The following is a 24,502-nucleotide window of genomic DNA, read 5'->3' as shown; positions in this document are numbered from 1 at the left end:
GCGGCTGAAGCAGTCCCTCGGAAACTCCAGCGGGAACAGGCGGCTGAAGCGGTTCCTCGGACCCTCCAGCTGGAACAGGTGGCTGAGTAAACAACTGAGGTGAGAACTGAGCAGGTGACTGAGCTGATAGGTGAGCTAAAGTCTGAGCTATGGAGAGAAGTTTAAGATGTATTAACTGTTGTAAAGATGGTAGTAATGGTGGATAAGGTGGTGGATTAGCAGTAAGCTGAGCTAGTTCCCCTGAGCCTCCAGAACCTGAAGAAAACTGCTGGACGGGCTCACCTGAGCCTCCAGCGAGGTCAGAAACAGGTGCAGGTACGGGTGGTGGAGCTAACTGGTTCCCGGTCATCCTCACCTTGGGAGCCAGGACAGGCACCGTCAACGGCTGGGCCGCTGCTGTCCCCATCCGAGGAGCTAGTACGGTTGCAGCGACAAGCAGAGCCTCAGCCGGTCTGGACACCGGAGCAGGGACCAGCTGGACCTCAGCCTCCCTCACCCGAAGCACTGAAACAGGTGCAGGGGAATGCTGGGCCCGAGCTGCCCTGGGAGCAGGAACACAACGGGGCGAAAGAGCAGGCTCAGCAAACACAGACTCATCTAAAATGTTTGTTAGCTTCCTACCACCACCACGTCTAACAGTCTTAACAGTCTCAACAGTCTCAACAGTCTTTGATTTAACAGTTTTCACAGTCTCAGACTTTACATGGCCAGGTTTAGAAAAAACAGACTTGGCAAAAGTGGGTTTTAGCTTATTTCCACCACGATGAACAGTATTAGGACTAAAAATCTCAGAGGAATGTATATTGTCATTACCTAGCTTGTGAGGAGCTAAACCAAAACTGGCCTCCCAATCCAAATCCTCATCGAGAAAAGAGATCCCGAAGGTGTCTGAGGTGAGATTATAGTCCCTTCTGTGTATTGGCTCAGGAGTGTGGGAAATGTTGTCATTTCGACTCACCACTACAAGTTGCTCAGAATTGTCCATATGACGGCGGCGTGGGCGCCGCTTTCCTCGGGAGGAGCAACGCTGTGTGTCCAACAATCGCTGCTGGCGTTGTGGGCGGCACCACCAGGCCGCTCAGTGTCGACTTAAAGTACAGTGTAAGACATGCAGGGGAAAACACCTAGAGGCCCTGCATGAAGTGAATCTCAGACCTGCTGCACCCAATCCACCAATAGAACACATCGCTGAGCTGGGGAGTAAACCATCTACTGAGGTACTTTATCTAGACCGGCGTGCTGGCTGTAGCCAAGTGCTTCTGAAGATAACCAAAGTGCTGCTGCAGAACGGTGAGCACACCCTGGAGACATTCGCCATATTGGATGATGGATCTGAGAGGACGATCCTTCTCCCTGAGGCCACTCAAAGACTGCAGTTACAGGGCACGGCAGAGAGTCTTACTCTACGTACGGTGAGACAAGGATTGAGAACCTTGCATGGCGCATCAGTCACAGTTAAAGTCTCCCCTGCCAGCCAACCACCCAGAACATTCATCATTGAGAGAGCCTTCACAGCTGATGACCTAGGCTTGGCTGAACATTCATACCCTGTGAAAGCACTTCAACAGAAAGATAGACACTTGGGAAGGCTTCCCTTGCAGCCCTTCACAAATGCCCAGCCACTCCTTCTGATCGGCTCTGACTGTCCTCACCTAGTAACACCCATCAAACCTGTGTGCCTAGGCTTACCTGGAGGACCAGCTGCAGTCAAGACTAGACTTGGTTGGGTACTGCAGGGACCAATCCCCTCCCTTAAGCACTCTGCTCAACCGCAACAGTGCCTCTTCCTCTCAACTGCCTCTCCTCAATCAGAGCTTCATAGTCAAGTAGAGAGGCTTTGGCAACTTGACACTCTCCCATATCGAAGTGAGAAACTAGTGACACGGTCTCGGAGGGAAGAGCAAGCTATGAGGCTTTTGGAGGCAAAGACGACAAGACTGAATATCAAGGGAGTAAACAGATATTCAACTCCCCTTCTGCGTGTCAGTGATATGCCTACACTCCGGGTGCCACCTGAAGCAGTACTCCCCAATCTACATGGCACGGAGAAGTGCCTCAGTCGAGACCCAGAGAAGGCTAAAGCTTATCAAGCGGAGATGGCAAAGTTGATAGCAGCAGGCTATGTCAGAGAAATCAGTGAAGAGGAAATGAGGGCCTCCAAAGAATCATGGTTCATCCCCCACCACATGGTGACACACAACGGAAAGAACCATGTGGTGTTTAATTGCTCATTCACCTATAGGGATCAGAACCTCAACGAGCTGCTTTTACCAGGCCCGAACCTGGGGGCCTCTCTTCTTGGTGTGCTGCTACGCTTCAGAGAATGCTCCATCGCAGTTAGCAGTGACATCAAGGGGATGTTCCACCAGGTGAGACTATTGCCTGAGGACCGGCCACTACTACGTTTCCTCTGGCGCGATCTGCATCCCAAGGTGTATGAATGGCAGGTGCTCCCCTTTGGGACAACATGCTCATCATGCTGTGCAATTTATGCACTCCAGCGACACGTCCATGACCACAGTGACCAGGGAGATGACGTGCGTGACTCCATTGAGAAGAACTTTTATGTTGACAACTGGTTGCAGAGCTTCTCTTCTCCAGATGTGGCCACAGAGGTTGTGGACAAACTACGGTCCCTATTATCGGAGGGAGGATTTGAGCTTAGACAGTGGGCCAGCAGCACCCCAGATCTCATCAGCCATCTACCAAAGGAAATAAGATCGGAGAACAGCGTACAGTGGCTGAATCAAACTGATATGGACCCTCAAGAACCTGCTCTAGGTCTGCGCTGGATGTGCTGCTCTGACACTCTGCACTACAAGTCCATGCAGTTGGAGAGGAGTCCTCCTACCATGAGAAACATGGGTTCTGGAGAGTCAGTATGACCCACTAGGGTTTCTTGTCCCCTTCACAACGAGGGCAAAGGTACTAGTCCAGCAGTTGTGGGACAAAAAGCGTGAGTGGCAGAGATAAACTTACACCAGAAGACTGACAGAACACACAGCTAGATAAACAGTAGATCGCGACACGGACACAGAGAAACACAGGGCTTAAATACACAGAGGGAGCAATCAGGGAATGGGTAACAGGAGGGAAACACAGCTGGGGCAAATCAGGCCCAACGAGACAAGGGGAAGCGAAACCAGATACATTAACATCAGACAGGGACCTTCAAAATAAAACAGGAAACATGACACAGACTGAACTAAAGACACGCGCTGTGTCCCAATTCAGGGTCTGCACGCTTGAAGTACGCATTTTAAGTGCAATTACGTCACCGCCATGCGACGACAGCTGTCCCAATTTGAATTGTACTTCAAATGCATACTCCAAATGCGCCGTCGATTTCCCCAAATATCAAGCGTGGTCCGGTGCACGCTTCGTGGTCCCATATATCCCACAATTCATAGCGCGGCGGTGGGTGTGGATAATTTTGCCGCAAAATACGGCAGAAGGGAGCGGTCGAACTGTCAAAGGTAAGTACTGAATATGACGTCACTTATTTATGTGCGAATGTTTAATAACGAAGAACATTAAAACATTACTATTGGCCACATATCGGCAAAGTTATGTGACATTAGTGATGTTCGTACTTTCAGCGTTAACTTGGTTGTATATATATATGTGTATGTATATATATATATATATATATATATATATATATCTCATAATAATCTGACAATACTATAATATTGGCCATATTATATTTACACTACCACAGTGAGATGATTTTAGTCTCGTGACCAACATTAGCTAATTGTTATTTACTAACTAATCTTGAAATGACTGTTCAGTACAGAAATGAAGCCCAACAATCATGTTTTACAGTCCCGTGGTCTCAGCTTCAGATACTCAACTAATCACAGTGATGTCATGACAAAAATGAATGACCAACAAAACATTTTTCGCCTTCATTTCTGTCACACAAAGCTGTATGTAACGTTCCTCGCGGTTAGTATCATGGTTGCTAGGCAACCTGAACAGCGCGACGAAGGCTAGACCGTCCCATTTCACGAGCCTCTCACTTCCGCACTTCTCGTACTTATAGTACGCACCGTATGTAGTACGCGTAGTGCGCGTACTTCAAGCTTGCGGTCTCTTAATTGGGACACAGCCACAGACTAACACGCACGCACTGCAACAGAGGGAACAGAGACGTGGAACCAGGGCAGACACTGCACTACACTGACTGGATGCGGGGATATAGCAGACAGGGGAGACAGCAACTAAGGATTACACAGAGACAAACCATAAGACATAACTCTAACGAAGAAACCAAAGAATAGAAATGATAAATAATACAATAAACTCAAAACCCTAAATTGAAGTAATTATACCCGTGAAGCATTTATTTTTCTACTTTAGCAACTTGTTTACAATACATTTTACATCATTTAGCATCCTGCTTGTGATAATAAATGTTCATGTTTCTAAGTATTTTTCTGCTTTATTTTGCATTACTTGAAGTAAAACAATATAAACATGCTGAGAGAGGTGTTGTTGTTGATAAATTGTTCTTATACATACAAAATCCAGAGCTACTACGCAGAAAGGTGAATGCATATCACCTGTACCAATTGTCCTTGCTCCCTGAATTACTCTCCTCAACCTCTCCTTCTGCAGTCAAATCTGCTTGTCATTCCAGTTTCTTTGTCTAATAAAAGGAACATTCATATTCCTTTTCCTTTTTGAACTCATACTGGGAGAAAAAAAAGGCATAAAAAGGAAAAAAAAAAAGACTCACCAAACAAACAGTTTTTGGTTAACCGTGCCATTAAACAAGGAGAAGTAAGGATACTTTTTAGAATGTGCAGCAGAGGAAGTCTCACTTCATGGAGTTCGGTGAGTAGAGCTCAAGCGCATGGAACCAAAACATGTGAATGGAAACAGCAAAAATGCTGCTTCTTATGTGTGAGATTTAAACTTTTATCGGAGCTGTTTAGTTTTACATTCACTTTGTGGTTTGCTTACATACTTAATAATGAACTCCATGGCTGAACAAAGACAAGTGCACACCCCGCAGGAACTACGCACAGCAGACAGACAAAACAAATTGTGTGTGTGTGTGTGTGTGCATTCCTGTGTGCACTACATGTGAGCCCTTGTGTGTGGCCTGCTTTGTATTCAAAGTGACATTTTAAGCCGTTTAGTTGTCACTCACCAGCACAGCAGCACAGTGTTGATGACCACCACCCCCCCTTGGGGGTTTTGGTATGACCCACTGGAGCTTTGCCTGTTAATAAGGGTCCTGCCATGTCCAGTGGGCAGGGGGGGTTGACAGGATAAGTGGCTATCCTGGTGGGAGTGACACAGCTGAGTAAGTCTGGAGTCTCTGATGTGATGTCTAATAAGATCTTAAAGGAGTAAAAAAAAAAAAAAAAAAAAAAGCAGTTTAGAAGCAGAAAGCCAGTTAACAGAAAGTCATTTGAAGCTCATGTTAAGTTTTCTGCAGTGACACACAGTCAATCAGACTTGTGAAATTCCCCACAGTAACGCTTAACAAGTTTAGTCTTTTATCTGGGCAGCTGACAGCGTCACATGAAAACATAACACCACGGTAGTTTCCTATGCAGAGACCCAGCATGTATGAGAGCATTCAGGATCTCAACAAAAGTTTTTCTTTAATGCTCAACAAGAGGCTGTCTTCAAAAGGACAAACTGAGTTAATCCACTTTCCCAGCATCTTTATCTTTTTGCTATTATCCATTGCACTTCATTTTCAGATTCTCTGACATACTGTTCACAGGATATTAGTACTATGTATTTAACCACGATATGCTATCAATTTCCACTGTGGTTCTGATTGTAATACAGGTTTTCCAAAGGGGACAAACCTCCTTTTAAATTGTCACAAGAAGATACTGCAAGTAAACGTCCAGATATTATGTGAAAGTACAGTGTAGCTATTAGTAAAACCTTGTGCCAGTGTGCAACCAGAAATGTTATTTCTCATAACTTCTTGGATGTTGTTCCTCAGATCTGCTGGAGACACTTGCCTAACTTGTGGGTCACTGCACTGAGTATATCCTGGTCAAAAATCACTCCAAGGTTCCTCACAGCGTTACTGAAGGCCAAGGTAATGCCATCCAGAGTAAGAATCTAGTTACATACTATATTTCTAAGATTTTCTAAGAGTACAATAACCTCAGTTTGATCTGAATGAAGAAGCAGAAAGTTAGAGGCCATCCAGGTCCTTATGTCTTTGTCATGGTCCTGGGTCGTTTGACCCAGCGTTTTGTGTTTCATTTTGGTATCACCTTGTGTTTTGTGTTAATTCTTATTTTGTATTAGTTCTTAGGGTTTGGTTCTTGTGTTTAGTGTTTTAGTGTTCTCCCTTCTGTGCTCTGTTTGTGTCTCTAAGTTAGTGTTGTAGAACAATTTGTGAATTTCCTGTTTTACTTTGAACGTCTGAGGCTCGTGTCTCATGATGTCAATTAGCATCAGCTGTGTCTCCCTCCTGTTTGGGCAATTCCTTATTCCCTTCCGTGTGTATTTATAGTGTGTGTCTACCTGTGCTCATGGTTGGTTCATCTGTGTTATTTGCTCATCTCCGCGTCTCTCTGCTCCACATTCTGCTCTCCATTCCCAGCTCTTCATCCCCTGCGTAACCTCCTTATGTTTTTTTGTGACTTTGTGAGTTATGGTTTTGGGTCTTGTTTATTATTAGTTTTCCCCAGTTTAGGTTTGTTTAGTTCTGCCCTCGCCTTTGTTATTTGTCGTTTACTGTAAATAAACTCACTTGCATCACCGCCGCTGTCTGCAACTTGGGTCCTCCTTTACTTCACCACACGACTGCTGCCCCAGCCGTGACAGTCTTTAAGACATTCCTGCAGTTTAACTTGGTGTGTGTTATCTGGCTTCATGGGTAGATAGAGTTGGGTGTCATCTGCTTAGCAGTGAAAATGTATGCTATGCTGTTACAACTCTGAATTGTATGTGTTTGTTTTGTGCAATCAACACATCTAGTTATGGTAATACAGCTGTGCCGGGGCCCTGCTGTGATTGGTGCACAGCTCCGGAGTGACTGGTTCCATCTGAAGGACCTGCCTGTTAAATGGAGGCCGTGGCGAGAGAGGTTCTCGCCTTTCTCCCAACGTCCGAGCAATATGCCTGTGACAGCCGCTGGCTGCCGTCACTTTGTGACAGTTGAGGAAGTGGAGGGGGTAGGCAAATCAGCATATGTGAGGGGGAAAACTCCTCAAGATGGGTGGTGACCATGGTGGCCATTTAGAAGTCGGCCATCTTGGATACAACTTTTGTTTTTTCAATAGGAAGAGGGCCATGTGACACATCAAACTTATTGGTAATGTCACAAGAAAAACAATGGTGTGCTTGGTTTCAACGTAACTTTATTCTTTCATGAGTTATTTACAAGTTTCTCTTTGTTTACAGCCATTGACACGTCGAAGAGGTTAACACGTGAGGAGCGGATCGAAATCGTGTTGATATCTGGTAAACGCAGTAACCGGGTATATAATGTATAATGTATAATTCTGTATAATGTAAACAGAAACGTGACAAGGGAAATAAGACAGTGACCAAGAACCATTTCGAAGTGACCTAAAATCAACAGGAAAAAACAGATTAAACAACATTAGTTGTTCTATGTACAGAAGTATGTTAGATTAGTGGAAAATGAGAGTGAAAGGAGAAAATAAGAAACAGGCGTTACTGTAGCTATAGATCACTTAACTCAGTGCAGCCGTGTCGCGGTGTCATGATTAAGCAGCCTGCAGCCCAGGAGCCTCATTGTAGGAAATTTTTTCAGATTGGGAACATAACCCTGCATCGCTCCAGGATTTCCTTCATTGATACTGAAGTCCATTCAAACAATTGGTCTGAGACTGTGCCCATCTGCTTATTTCCCTCCCAAATGATGTGTGGGACTAACATTAGCTTTACTAATTTAGGTGTGAAAATGGATCCCAGCCTAAAACTTGACACACATGTCAATACCGTTGTTAAGTCCTTCTTTCTGTTGAGGTAACTGCCAAAAATTAACTGCTGCTGCATCACCCTTACATGCTGTCACATGCTCTTACATCAGCTAACCAGGTGCTTTTGACATGTTATAAATCCCGAGGGGACTGAGCCTTTTCAGCTTTGGCTCCCAAAACGTGGAATAAGCTGCCTCTGGGGGTCAGGCAGGCTCCATCCCTCGCTGTTTTTAAAACTAGTTCAAACACACCTTTTCTCCTTGGCTAACCCAGTGTGAGTTGTCATATGTGTTTAACTTTTTACCCTTTGTATGTACTTGTACTGATTTATTCTTTTGTTCTCTTATTTTTTATTTTGGTACAGTACTTGGGCCAGCTGTTATGTAGTGCTTTAGAAATAAAGTGAAAGTGCACGATGAAAAGAAATATTTTGAATTGCGAGTGCGCCTGCTCTCACCCTCTCTGCTGGATGCCGGGCAGTTCTTGGGCGCCTGACGCCCAGTTCTTGGATTTTGCCACCGTGCGATCTCACCATCTGGCCACGGGCGCTGCATCTGGAGCTTCACAGACACATACACAAATACACACGCATACTTGCACAAAACACAAGATTGTTGATTGGTGTATGCTTTTTTATTATTTTTTTGTGTTCCAGGTGTTGTATGGTTATGTTTTTTTTCTTACAAATGCAGCTGTTTGTGATCCATTGTGAGTTTCTATTTGGTTTTATTTGTTTTTGTTGTCTTTTTTTTTTGCCTGTCCTGTTCAGCAGTTGTAGTAAGCAGAATAATAGTCTGAATGCTTCGTTGTGCCAAACATATTTGATTTCCAAGAGGATCATCATAGACTCTCTGTAGGCTTGTCTTGTTAATGGTTTTATTTTATTTATTTATTTTATTTTATTATTCATATTACTGTCTGTGTGGATATTGCGCTGGAGTGGACAGGGTGTTAAGGCAAAGGATCGAAGAAGAAAGTGGAGGAATAGAAAAAGAGAGAGAAAAGAATGGGGGTGGAGGGGAAGTCGAGGATGAAAAAAACAAAAATGCTGGGTCTTTAACTGCTGCACCTGTAACAAAGCACGCTCAAATGACATACAACACCTTGTAGTGGTTTGACCTATCTTTAGAAATCACGTTAGACACTCAGATCAACTCCTGCAATAGATTCCTGCATAACTTAGTCACATGGCCCCTGAGTTTTTCGACAGATTATTAAATGATATGCAATAAGGAAAAAACAACTCAACAAATTAGTGGTTCATAAGAGAGAAGTGTAGTTCCAGCTAACTCAGTTCATTTATAAAGGAAAAACACACAGACAGAAACTGCACAGAGACACACATCCGTCCAAAATTACCCCACCCTCTAAAGTGTGGACGGACAGAATTTATAAAGCTCATCTTGGAAAGCAAATGTGTTGCACTACATCGCATTCAGATCACAGTTGTGATTGCAAAAGCTTCCAGATAAGACTGGCTAAAAAAAAGGAAAGTTTGCCTGGGACTTTCATTTATCAGACACAAGTAATCAGCACATCATTAGGTCAGTCAAGTGCACCACCTCAGCAACTTAAAGTATCAGCTTAGCCACCGTAATTTCTTAATTTCCCTCCAGCCAGCCCCCATGTCAGAAACTGTGGCACCAGTGTGAGACAAATAGTTTCATCAGAATACAACCCTACAAATGTACGCAAGAAATGAAGTGTATGACCCCAGGATACATTTTTTCACCTGTCTTGAGCAAAGACTACTTGGACATCTATCCATGCTGGAAAAATAAAGATAGAAGAGAAACGACACATTTTGGGGACATATTTTGCCCCAGAGCTTTATGTAAATCCCTGAAAGCTAGTGAGGACAGCTACATGTATTTTCAATCGAAATGAGTGAATGATGCTGCTGTGTGGGAAGTGAAGAACAAAATGTTCATAGTTAAAGTAAAAGTAAATGATCTTACGTTTTGTTGAATTGGACAAAAACTACAGTGTAGGACCAAAAAAGTTCAGGCAGCATTAATTTGTCACATTAATGTTGTGTCATAGTAAAATTGACCAAGTATACAGTGGGGCAAAAAAGTATTTAGTCAGCCACCGATTGTGCAAGTTCCCCCACTTAAAATGATGACAGAGGTCAGTAATTTGCACCAGAGGTACACTTCAACTGTGAGAGACAGAATGTGAAAAAAAAATCCATGAATTCACATGGTAGGATTTGTAAAGAATTTATTCGTAAATCAGGGTGGAAAATAAGTATTTGGTCAATAACAAAAATACAACTCAATACTTTGTAACATAACCTTTGTTGGCAATAACAGAGGTCAAACGTTTACTATAGGTCTTTACCAGGTTTGCACACACAGTAGCTGGTATTTTGGCCCATTCCTCCATGCAGATCTTCTCAAGAGCAGTGATGTTTTGGGGCTGTCGCCGAGCAACACGGACTTTCAACTCCCGCCACAGATTTTCTATGGGGTTGAGGTCTGGGGCCTGGCTAGGCCACTCCAGGACTTTCAAATGCTTCTTACGGAGCCACTCCTTTGTTGCCCGGGCGGTGTGTTTTGGATCATTGTCATGTTGGAAGACCCAGCCTCGTTTCATCTTCAAAGTTCTCACTGATGGAAGGAGGTTTTGGCTCAAAATCTCACAATACTTGGCCCCATTCATTCTGTCCTTAACACGGATCAGTCGTCCTGTCCCCTTGGCAGAAAAACAGCCCCATAGCATGATGTTTCCACCCCCATGCTTCACAGTAGGTATGGTGTTCTTGGGATGCAACTCAGTATTCTTCTTCCTCCAAACACGACGAGTTGAGTTTATACCAAAAAGTTCTACTTTGGTTTCATCTGACCACATGACATTCTCCCCATCCTCTGCTGTATCATCCATGTGCTCTCTGGCAAACTTCAGACGGGCCTGGACATGCACTGGCTTCAGCAGCGGAACACGTCTGGCACTGCGGGATTTGATTCCCTGCCGTTGTAGTGTGTTACTGATGGTGACCTTTGTTACTTTGGTCCCAGCTCTCTGCAGGTCATTCACCAGGTCCCCCCGTGTGGTTCTGGGATCTTTGCTCACCGTTCTCATGATCATTTTGACCCCACGGGATGAGATCTTGCATGGAGCCCCAGATCGTGGGAGATTATCAGTGGTCTTGTATGTCTTCCATTTTCTGATGATTGCTCCCACAGTTGATTTTTTCACACCAAGCTGCTTGCCTATTGTAGATTCACTCTTCCCAGTCTGGTGCAGGTCTACAATTCTTTTCCTGGTGTCCTTCGAAAGCTCTTTGGTCTTGGCCATGGCGGAGTTTGGAGTCTGACTGGTTGAGGCTGTGGACAGGTGTCTTTTATACAGATGATGAGGTCAAACAGGTGCCATTCATACAGGTAACGAGTGGGGGACAGAAAAGCTTCTTACAGAAGACGTTACAGGTCTGTGAGAGCCAGGGATTTTCCTTGTTTGAGGTGACCAAATACTTATTTTCCACCCTGATTTACGAATAAATTCTTTACAAATCCTACCATGTGAATTCATGGATTTTTTTTCACATTCTGTCTCTCACAGTTGAAGTGTACCTCTGGTGCAAATTAATGACCTCTGTCATCATTTTAAGTGGGGGAACTTGCACAATCGGTGGCTGACTAAATACTTTTTTGCCCCACTGTATGTGTCAAGTAAATCATTCTTTCGGTTTAAATGAACTGCCACAGATAGCCTGGATTAGCAGGTGTGTACTCACATGTAAGTCCCATAATCTACGCCATATGTGAGTTTAGACCCTTTTTGGTAGTGTTTAAGCAAACCTAAAAATAACGATATTAATAGCAGTAATAATAGCTCATTTTATTATTATTTTCTGCTTATCGTATTCAAATGTTATATTTTCATAACTTGTCTATGCCAACAGTACAGGACAGAATGAAAACAGGTTACAGTACACTAGCAGAGGTCTTGCTGCTTCAACAGTGTGGCTTATTTCAATAAGGCTGCAGCAGAAACATGATAAAGAGGTCATTTCATGACACAACGATGATGATGCAGATTTAAAACACACTTTAACTGAAATATAGCAAAAGTTCAAGCTGTTCTGATAATGCAGAGACATTGGTGTGACTTATAAAGTTTCTGCTTATTTGTACTTGTTCAAGATCCAAGTGACAGCAAGTCAAAAGCAGAGAGCAAAAAAACAAAACAAAACAATAAGAGTGGACATGTAGTCCAAATTTCACATAACTAACCAGTGTGCTGTACTGATATCAATTGTGGATCCCCCAATCTGCTCTTATAATAATTATCAGAAGATTATATTTTTGTTATTTTCCAGAGAATATAATTCTAGTGTGACGGGGAAAATAGTGAGGTGAAAAACAACAAAATTGATCTAATGGGTTCAATAAGGAAGATCTATGGCGTCACATCTGTCTGCTCCCAGATGCTGTCGGCTGAATCAAAGCTTTCACGTCCACTTTCCCACGCTGTCAAACTGTTTGTGTCATTACTGGTCTAGTCCAATCACCTGCTTCGGCTTTCTCCAGGCCAATCAGCATTACTTTAAATCTCACTGCACATCTGTCTTTCTCCTTCGCAGACGCCTTTGTGTGACCCACTTCCTCCCCATCTCCACCTCTCATCACTCAAGCTCTATTCAAGTCAGCTTCATCTCCACCACCAGCGTCTAGGCTCCGGGGGTCCTGCTCTAATCCCCTTCACAGCTGGGATGAGCCATCGGAATCTGACCATCAAACATTTATGTATATGTTGTTCATCAATAGGTAGGCATGTTCAGTAGCTTTGAGTTCATGTGAAAACCATGGATTGCCAGTGCTGTTGTAACTATGTTAAGGGAAGCATTACAGGAAAATAATTGTCATTGTATACTTCCAAAGCCAGAAACTTTTTTGTTCTTAGAGGTCACTATTTCTGGAAAAGTTTGAGGAACTCTGTTACAAACTGAGATTTCTTAGCTTTGTAAACCAAACAAATTAAAGCAGTTATTATTATTGTTATTATTATTATTATTATTTTAAAAGTCTTCATTTCTAGTAGTAGACAATGGGAAAAAAGCGCATCATATCTCTATGATCCTACATGTGGCAGCATGACTTGTCAAGAAGGTACTACTGGAGAAAATAGTGATGGGTTCCTTTTTGCTTCACTGATCAGGCAAAATTAGGCTTGTGAATGATTAGCCTTTGCAGAGGAGAACATGCTTCTACCCAGGATGTGTTTTAGCATTTTAAACAAAGGCAAAAAGGAAACATGAGTGAGCACGTACATTGTGCATCTACTTACTGGTTGTATGCAAGCTTACTGTAATCGTGTGTACGTGTGGGAGTAGTTTTTTTCTTTTAGAAAAGGGTCAAGTCATTAAATTTCCGAATAAGATGGAAAACCAATAGCTCACTTTATAGATATACTTAAATTCTTCTCTTTCATATTGCATAATGCATGTTTGGCAACTCGTGCACATGCACAGGCGCAACTATATTTCACTTTTTGGAACAGTTATATCAAGAACCTCTTTTCCTCAGAAACTTAGTTGCTCAAACCACATTTACACACGTCTAGTTTGCCTGCATACACATGCATACTCACACACAGCCTTGCTGCCAAATTGCTGAACACTCGGGGGCAATAGGAAGACAGATGTTTAAACAATAAGCAGCGCCCCTCAGAGGAAGGACGCGGATAGGCTGCAGCTTTTATTTGACTGAGGAAAAAACATTGGCTCCAGGCTGCTTGTAACCCTGTCACGTATATGAGCCCAGCAATTAGTGTGACAGTGCTGCGCTCGCACACATTAGTATGACTTCACCTTTGAGTATATATGCATGTGGTCTAAGTAGGAAGCTGAGTAACTGTGAATACCACAAAACAGGAATCAATTAAAACCCAGATGTTTTGACAATGAGAATGCGAACTAGAGGAGGTTTTGTATTGTTAAACAGATGGCAGTTAGATTTTTTCCTTTCATAAAAAATTTACATGATAAAAATGAAAAAGCTGACAAAAAAATCAGAAGGCTAAAAGCATTTGTATAAATGAAATGGCTGGATAGACTCAATACTGCCTGTCATTTATTCAGTGAGTAGAGGAGGTGAGATTCTAAGTGTCAGTGAATGTAGTGGTGTGTTATCTAACGGGAACCTCAAGGTATAGAAAGGACATCGCCTCTGTCCCATGAAGTGCCACAGTAGCTTGTTTTTCAAAACTGATACAGTCCAGACTGTTGTTTGTTTTTTAACCCCTGCATCCATCCATCCATCCACTCATCTTTGTTTATCCACTTTATATCCACAGAATATAAAGCTTTATTTCCAAAGTAAATAAATCTTACAGTCACACTGTGTACAAGCTAAAACTTTCTGATTTTTTCTTTATAGAAGCACTTGGAGGGTTTTAGGTCTCACATTAGCTTAATGGTTTGATTTTGATTAGAAGGTAAAAAATGAGAACCCCCCCCAAACATCACAGTGTCCCCGCAAAACTTTGGCAAATTCTTTCTTTCTTATTCTTTTTTATGCAAAAAAAGAGTCAGAAAATGTTTAAATTAATAAAATGCAGTTTGTAACAGTCTGTATCTGCTTTCATCATTTTAATCCATCAACACAGCTGAGAAACATATTATTTATTTCATCTCACTTTCATTTTATTTATATTGTGTCAGTTATGAATCCTGTAAAATTAAAGAGAGAACTCCAATGATCAGATGTTCCCCTAACAGTGACTCTCGTGTCTGCACTAGGTGCCATAATAGCGAATAAAAAGATATGATAAGACACAATAACATTAAATAAACTGGTGGTTTTTAAATAAATAAATAAGAATTCAATAAGAATTCTCAATAGAAAAAAACTCCCTAAAAAGCCTTCAGTTAATCCGGCGCTGAAAAGCTTAGAAATATGGTATCTAACCAGATTCTTACTCTGGATGGCATTACCTTGGCCTCCAGTAACACTGTGAGGAACCTTGGAGTCATTTTTGACCAGGATATGTCCTTCAACGCACATATTAAACAAATATGTAAGACTGCGTTCTTCCATTTGCGCAACATCTCTAAAATTAGAAATATCCTGTCTCAGAGTGACGCTGAAAAACTAGTTCATGCATTTATTACTTCCAGGCTAGACTACTGCAATTCATTATTATCAGGATGTCCAAAAAACTCCCTGAAAAGCCTTCAGCTAATCCAAAATGCTGCAGCAAGAGTACTGACAGGGACTAGAAAGAGAGAGCATATTTCTCCTGTTTTGGCTTCCCTTCATTGGCTTCCTGTTAAATCCAGAATTGAATTCAAAATCCTGCTCCTCACATACAAGGTCTTAAATAATCAGGCCCCATCTTATCTTAATGACCTTGTAGTACCATATCACCCTATTAGAGCACTTCGCTCTCGCTCTGCAGGCCTACTTGTTGTTCCTAGAGTATTTAAAAGTAGAATGGGAGGGAGAGCCTTCAGTTTTCAGGCCCCTCTTCTGTGGAACCAGCTTCCAGTTTGGATTCAGGAGACAGACACTATCTCTACTTTTAAGATTAGGCTTAAAACCTTCCTTTTTGCTAAAGCATATAGTTAGGGCTGGACCAGGTGACCCTGAATCCTCCCTTAGTTATGCTGCAATAGATGTAGGCTGCCGGGGGATTCCCATGATGCATTGAGTTTTTCCTTTCCAGTCACCTTTCTCACTCACTATGTGTTAACAGACCTCTCTGTATTGAATCATATCTGTTATTAATCTCTGTCTCTCTTCCACAGCATGTCTTTATCCTGTCTTCCTTCTCTCACCTAAATCAATCACAGCAGATGTCCCCGCCCCTCCCTGAGCCTGGTTCTGCCGGAGGTTTCTTCCTGTTAAAAGGGAGTTTTTCCTTCCCACTGTCGCCAAAGTGCTTGCTCATAGGGGGTCATATGATTGTTGGGCTTTTCTCTGTATCTATGAAGCGCCTTGAGGCGACATTTGTTGTGATTTGGCGCTATATAAATAAAATTGAATTGAAAATTGAATTGAATCCAAAATGCTGCAGCAAGAGTACTGACAGGGACTAGAAAGAGAGAGCAGATTTCTCCTGTATTGGCTTCTTTTGACTAGTCCCCAGAATCAAGTTTAAAGACATTTTTCCTCACATACAAGGTCTTGAAAAATCTGGTCCAATCTGATCTTTAAGACCTCGTAGTACCATATCACCCCATTAGAGCACTTTTCTCTCAGACTGCTTGTAGTTTTTAAAAGTAAACTGGGAGGACGTTAGAATGATTAAAAAGTTAATCACTCTAACGTCCGTGACGACGATGTGGGTTAGTCCTGTGACAGGCTGGTGACCTGGAGTACCTTGGCTGTTGCTCTATGGTAGCTGGGCTCCAGCACCCCTGAATTTGATGATGAAGAGGAAGGTCAACATATTTACACTCCTTCCCTGTACTGTAGCACATTGCTCCGTATCTTTGTGGAAAATAGCAATACAGATGCCAAGATGAATAAATCTAAAGGACCCATATTCCTAGATATTTTTACTTTTATGTGGCCTGTATGTGGCCTGTATCCTGGATCGTCTCCATCAGAAGCTTTGGAGATTCATGACGGGCAGGAACGGATTGGACTAACATTTTACTGCACCTGCATCATTAGCTTTTGCATTTGGACAAGATTTAGACTACAGAGTTTAACACAGGGCAGTTATTTTTCCAATGACTTCATCATAAGCAGTAGTTACACTATTTGCTCTGGTCCTGTTTGATACAACTGTAACCACTTTTAAAGGACCCATGGTTTAAATGGTATTCCTCCCTGACTATCTGAGAAAGTGCCCTTTGTTCTTTAAAGACACTGTAGATTTAAACTGCTCAAACAAAAGAAGCTAATACAGCAGTAGTAAAGTCAGCATTTTAGAGGCAACTTGTCATATATTGAGTAAAATTTTCAGCTCACGTGGAAACTGAACATTTATTTGATTGTCTTGGTTTGTGGCATTTCCAGACTTTTGCCTCTGATCCCAGTTCACACACTTGATTTGGGAGTCTTAACCTTTTGATAGTTCTCACTATCATATATGCTCAAAGCAGAAAACACTCACTACAACAGCAAGGTCTGTCTGGTTTCTGTCTCCCTCTTAGTTAACCTTTCAAGAAACAGAAAAAAAAGTGCCTGGATCCTGGATCCTGGATCCCCAAGTGCCTGGATAAAGAACATATCCAAAAGAGTTATTTCACTCTACTTAGCATGACTACATAAAACAAAAATTGTTGCAAGCAAAAATACTAAAAGCCATATTAATTGAACAAAACAGCAAGAACTAAAAAGCTACTAGGTCCCAAACCCTTGTGGACAATCTGAAGGATGCAAACTTATCTACCACTTGTCAACCAGTTAGCATTTGTCAGATGCATATATCATCCACTTCCTGTGACATGCAATTAGGACTCTGGAAGACTGAACCAGCAATGGGCAATGGGTTTCTGGTCATTGTCTGACCAATAATGTGCATGCAAACACATTTGTGGGACCATAAATTTTGCTTAAGGTGAAAACGATACAGCTCTTTAGATGTACAACAATCCTTTGTGGTTATGCTAACAAGTGCTACACAGTAACATAAGCACACAAATATCTGACTCCACAAAATAAAGAAAAATTACACAGAGCAACAATGAACATCTATGGAAAGCAAACAATGCACCAGTTTAAATCCTGGATCATCCCCAATTAGTTAACAACTCAGGCTAACAACAAATGAGATTCCACACAGAGTTCAATGTTCCAATTGGTTTATTGAACACTAAATGGTAAATGGTAAATGGCCTGTATTTATATAGCGCTTTACTAGTCCCTAAGGCCCCCAAAGCGCTTTACATATCCAGTCATCCACCCATTCACACACACATTCACACACTGGTGATGGCAAGCTACATTGTAGCCACAGCCACCCTGGGGCGCACTGACAGAGGCGAGGCTGCCGGACACTGGCGCCACCGGGCCCTCTGACCACCACCAGTAGGCAACGGGTGAAGTGTCTTGCCCAAGGACACAACAACCGAGACTGTCCAAGCCGGGGCTCGAACCGGCAACCTTCCGATTACAAGGCGAACTCCCAACTCTTGAGCCACGATCGCCCCACTAAGGGATTATGGATGTGTAGGGTTTTAGTAGGGGATTGATAATCACTATTGTAAGAAAGGGAAGGATGCAAGAAAAAAATAATCTAAGAATCTAACCTAACAAGTGATTCTGAGGAAATGAAAGCTGCCCACTGAAAGAGACTGAAGGAGGAATCTTTGTGCCTTTAGCCACTCCCACTTCTCAAGTACTGCCACTTCTGAGGACCCACCCAGACTGCTGCTGCAAGTAAAAGGCAAGAGGCAGGAAGTCAAGTCAAGTCAAGAAAGCCTTTATTTGTCACATGCAAGTTGCCCTGCAGCGAAATGTGACCCCCCTAAGGTGGGCTTTCACTTATTATGTCGGGGGTATATTTCAATTTTCCCCACACTTCTGAAGATTTTAGTTGTATTCACAGGCGATTAACAAAGACGGGTAAACAAACCTGAGAGTTATACAGAAAAGAGGGAGAAGATTTCTGTTGGAACCATGGAAGAGCAGATCGCTACTCAATACCACGATTGAGTGAACATGGTACATATTTATTTGCTGTACTGAAAGTGTCATTAAAGGTTGAAAGTTATCTGTAACGGCTACTTTACAAATTACTTCTATTGGCTGTGACTCAGGGGGTAGAGCGTGTTACCTGCTAATAAGAAGGTTGATAACTTGATCCCCAGTTCTTCAATTCTGTATGTTGTAGAAGCCTTGGGCAAAATGCAACCCCAAGTTGCTCCTTGTGCATTCACTACAGGGTGAGTGTGTACGTGCCATGTATGTGGGTTTACTGACTTTATAGTTGTGTGGTTGTGGCCATCATATACACACGTAGACACACCCACACACAGTGTGGACATAGTAGTTCCCTTGAGACCGCATGTCCAAAACAACTCAACCATTGCGGAGGCAAATTGGACTGTGTGTGTGTTTGTGCTCTATTTATAGTCTATGTTTCCATGTGGTTTAGTGTGGTTTAGGCCACATGTGTTCATCTGCTTGTGTGTGTGGATGCATATGTGAGACGGGTGAATGTCTGTGAATAATAATGTGTTTTTCTCATGAGAGACTCCACCAAGGCAGAAAAATAAAATATTAATGATCAATCACTGTTTTGGGGCCACAGAAACACATACAGGCATGCACACACATATAGACACATGCACACACACACACACACACACGTACAGATAGACAGACAGGGAGACTTGGTATTGTTACAGTATATTTTCAGAGATCCCCTGACAATATTGACTCTGTAAGCAACTGTAAGTAGATGCTGTTAGCCTGGAACTTGGAGTGGAAGGTTGATGCCAAAATCCAAATCCAAATCCAATTTATTTATATAGTACATTTAAAAACAGAAAGTTTGCCCAAAGTACTGTACAGAAACAAAGGAGTAAAACACAAGATAAAACCACTGACACTCACAAAAAAACATAATAATACACATAATAAACATATCAACTCACACCAGTCTGAACGCTATCGAAAAAAGGTGTGTTTTCAAAAGTGACTTAAAAATGGAACAAAGATGCCTGTCTAATATTTAAAGGCAGCGTATTCCAAAGTTTGGGGGCCATAATTGAAAAGGCTCGTTCTCCTCTACGTTTTAGCCCAGATTTTGGGACAACCAACAGCAACTGGTCAGCTGATCTAAGGGTCTGCGAAGGAATATAAGTCTGAAGTACAGTAGCTCGGAAAGGTATGGGGGAGCTAGACCATTAAGGCATTTATAAACCAGCGTTAGGACTTTGAAATTAATTCTGTCACGAACAGGAAGCCGATGAAGAAAGGACAGGACAGGTGTTACATGTTCATGCTAGACTTGTAGTCAAGACCGCTTAAACCAAGACCAAGACAATACCAAGACAAGAGGGTATCGAGACCAAGGCAAGACCAAGACCAAGACAGACCAAGTCAAGACTAAGACAAAGTCGAGACGAGACCAAGACAGAGACAAAAAAGTCTTTAAACTGCAGCCAGATGCTGCTTCGTTTACGGGTGTCAGGCATATTTATGTGCTTTTGCGATGCACTCCAATCCCTATGGAGGGATTGGAGCATAGCTGAGTCACTGTGTGAGAGCTGAGCAGCGAAAGGAAATTAAGTGAGGAGCCGGCTCTCACTCAATGGGAGTCGACTCTTCTGATTCACTACAAACACTCTCTAAGCATGGCTCTTAGAGCTGATGCTTTTGCGCATGACACATTATCGAACATTACATTGTGTGTCATGGATACTGTTGACTCCAAACGACACGACAGCGAGACCAAGACAAGACCGAGGGATCCGAGACCAAGACAAGACCAAGGCCAAGGTCCGTCGAGACCAAGACAAGACCAAGACAGCAGGCAGCAGCATTTTGAATGAGCTGAAGATGTGCAAGAGACCCTTGGCTGACTCCAACATAAAGTGCACAGTAGTCAAGTCATGTATTACCTTCTCCATGTCATGTCTTGACAAAACTGGCTTCAGCTTTGCTCTTTGCCTCAACTAAGAAAAACTTTTTTGCCACACAGAACTAATATGTTTGTCCAATTTAAAATCTGAGTCCATAATGACTTCCAAATTTGTCACATGCTGTTTGATATAAGACCCTAGCCATCCACAATTCCCAAGTAGGTTGCATGAAATATCATTAGGTCTAAATACAATCACCTTCATTTTACTCTCATTGAAACTCAAAAAGTTCAGAGCTATCCGAGCTTTGACATCTTCAAGGCAGTTCAAAAGGATTTGGATGGAGCCTGGGCAATTTGGTTCTAAAGGCAAATAAAGTTGGTAGTCGTCTGCGTAGCAGTGAAAGGATATTTTGTGTTTTCTAAAAATAGACCTCAAAGGGAGCAGGTATAATGAAAAAAGAAGAGGGCCAAGGATTGAGCAAAATTTTCAACTTTAACACTAAACGTTCTGCCACTCAAATATGAATGAAGCCAATCCAGTGCTGCACCTTTGATGCCAACTAGGTGTTCCAAACAAGAGGTAAGAATATTGTGGTCAACAGTATCAAATGCTGCAGTAAGATCTAAAAGGACAAGGATCACAAGACTTTCACAATCACTAGCTAAAAAGATATCATTAAAAACAAATAAAAGTGCTGTTTCAGTGGAGTGTAGATGTTTAAAACCAGACTGAAAAACTTCCAACTTCCATTAATATCTAAAAACATATTCAGTTGCGTAAAAAATATTTTTTCCAATAACTTTGAGAGCAATGGAAGTTTTGAAATGGGTCTAAAATTTGAGCAAACTAAAGGGTCAAGGTCAGGTTTTTTTAATAAAGGGTTTACAGTTGCATGTTTTATACCATCAGGAATCACACTGGAAGTAATACTGCTATTTATAATAGCAAGGACTGAGGTTCCAATTGAAGGGAAAACCTCTTTAAACAGCCATGCAGGGATAACATCCACAGGAGAACCACAAGGTTTAATTTGCCTAACCATCTTGTTAAGAAGTGTAATTGAGATGGGTTCAAACTGGTATAAGGCAGCTTAACAGGGACTAAACGTGGATGGATTATATGTAGGACTATTGCTGACCTGATGGACTCAACCTTGTTTACAAAAAAAGACAGAAACTGATTACATCTGTCAGCGGAGCCTTCCAGGGTGGTAGACTGGGGCACATTTAAAATAGAAAAGCAAAAGTAATTCACTGACCACTGGCAAAAAAGAATTTATTTCAGTTTAGTGAAATTCTCATGCAGCAATGCAGCTAATATTGCTCTTTAGGTCATGTAAATGTTTAATATTCTATTCTATAGGATTCTTCCTACTGTTCTACGACATTGTAAAGGTATCCTACTGGTTACTGGTAAATGGGGAGGCCAGTGAAGTTCATTGTGTTGTCCATCAAATCAACTTTAGCCAACCTGTGTGTTCTGACAGTGGTGCATTGTCCTGCTGGACGCAACCATTTGAAGATGGTGATAGTGATGCAGATTTTCACTACTCAGCCTGGCTGTGGCATTCAAACCATGAGAAATTGGTATTAAGGGTCCCAGTGTGTGCCAAGAAAATATTTCACACATCATGACACCGCCAATAGTTGCCTTAGCTGTTGACACAAAGCAGATCGGGTCCATAAATGCATACACAGATGCCAGACTGCCTTCTACAATCATGCTGGTTTGGCTAAATAACAATTCTAGAAATAGCATCTAAGCATAGCCAAGTTTATTGTTTGCAGCGTTCTCTTATTTAACTATAAATAAGTGTAAAACCCCCCAAACATCTGTCCTCCACATCATCGGCCTCGTTGACAATATTAAATCTAACACACACACACACACGCCCAGAAAAAGTGAAAAAAGCAGAGTGGAGCTCACCTGTCAGCACCATTACTACCCCTTCTCTGCTGTCCCCTCTGGGGAATGGACCAGTCCCTTGTCATAGACTGACATCTTTCCCATGGGTTCCTAATGGATCCAAAGACGCGCGTGCACACACTCACACACACACACACACACACACACACACACACACACACACACACACACACACACACACACACACACAGATCCCTAAAGTCAGTTCCCAAGGTGCTGTCAGAATATCCCTGGACAAAGACCAGAGGTATCCAGTGAGCTGTTGTGTGTGTGTGTGTGTGTGTGTAAATGTCGTCTAAATGTGAGACAGCACTAGTTTTGACATTTCTTGATCCCACTGACACATTCTTAGGGGCAGTGGACACTCATCTTCTTTGGAGAAAATGGAAATAAATAAAAATAAAGAAACACATTTTCCATTGTCTTTTGCCAGTGGTGTGATTGGCAGAAGTCCTCAGGGGCAGAGAGAAAAAGTCACACCTCAACAACCATTTTGGCTGTGTAAGTATGCTGTGATGGACACATTTCCTCAAGGCATTATTGGCAGATACGGTCATAATGATGTGAGCTTATCCAAAAGAAGAAAAATGTTTGGCCACTTATGCCAACTCAATATCAGTTAATTGTAAATAGTTGTCTAGATCCAACTTTCAGTCCTGTGACACAGATGCACTTCTGCAAGTTGAAAATCATTTTGGTGCATGTGCAAATACATGTATGTATGAAAACGGACTTTGAAAAAAGGAAAGAAAATAAGCGAGATGTTGTTTGCAAAAAATAACACAATTACAATAAAATAATAACTACTAAAATTAAAAGACCTCACAATTACAAGTTAGTGGTATTCAGAAGACACAGACAGTTCTAAAATGTCTGTCATATCTTTTTACTATCCATCATGTGATGTTTTTGTGATATTGTTGATATGTTGATGTTAAACACAAAAGGAAATCCTGTATTTAAGGCATAAATTTCTCATTAGATGACATTTAATGAAGACAGCCATTTCCATTCCGCAAATGTGTTTTAAATAATAATTTTTAACTTCAATATATTAAGCATGGCTCAGCTGCAGAACTTTAAATGACATATATATTAAAAAAAAACTACAATATAGTATTATCATTGCTGTAGTTTGATATTTTGCATAGATCTAACAATTTCATAAGACTGATCTTTATTGAACAAGATTTCACAGTTTCACGCTTTATGTATTCAGTAAAATAATTACTCCTAATAACATGCTGGTGGCATTATAATCAACTCAAATCTCAAAAAGCTTAAGCAAAAAAATTAAGTTTAAATATAATTACAGTATGGAATATAATTTCATAATTTATAAAGAAAGGAATGTAATAATCTGCATCATGTGCAACAGATGCAGATTTTGCAGTCTTATAATTAAAATATTTATATCTTATCATGAGAACATACAGATGTTATGCCTATCAAATATAACTTAAAAATACAAAACCTATTAAGTGTGTTACGACACAGTTCATCACACCATTACAAAATACCTGTCATGGTAAAGATTTTCAAACATTGCTATTATAGGCCAAAATAAAAACAAAACAAGCAAAAAACATGAATTTCATCCAATGTTTAGAAAAAGATAATGTCTTATATTTATTAAGAATTATTAAATTTATTATTTTAAATTTATATATTTAAGTATATTCTGCAGTGTTAAACTGCAAGAAAAATATTTTAAAAAACACAATCTTAGAAAAATCTTTGTTGCATTCTTAAAATGCAATCTTAAATCTGCACATGGTGCATACTGGGCTCCATTCCCATGCAGTGAATGATTTGATTTTTAAAAAACCTTATATAGGGTGGGCATGTTTTGTTGTTTACTGGTCTAGAAGAAATGTCACTTTTAAACTCAAGTTTTAAAATGTTCTCTATCAGCTGACTGCCCTCCCAGGGATCACTTGTTTTTTTTTATGCTACTTCTTTGCTTCCTTTGGAAACTGTTCATTTTTTCCCATTATTACACCTTTGTGCAGAATTTCAGCTACCTGTGGAAAACCAGTGACAGCAACTCGAAAAACTACAAATGCCCTTCTTTTCCTGTTTAAGTTGTATAAATGAGCAACTTAAACAGGAACAGTTTCTAGTGAAATTTTTAATTCAGCCTTGGGTT

The sequence above is a fragment of the Neolamprologus multifasciatus genome, chromosome 6, assembly GCF_963576455.1.
Source record: "Neolamprologus multifasciatus chromosome 6, fNeoMul1.2, whole genome shotgun sequence".
NCBI classification, from domain to species: Eukaryota; Metazoa; Chordata; class Actinopteri; order Cichliformes; family Cichlidae; genus Neolamprologus; species Neolamprologus multifasciatus.
Note: the sequence above shows the minus strand (reverse complement) of the source record.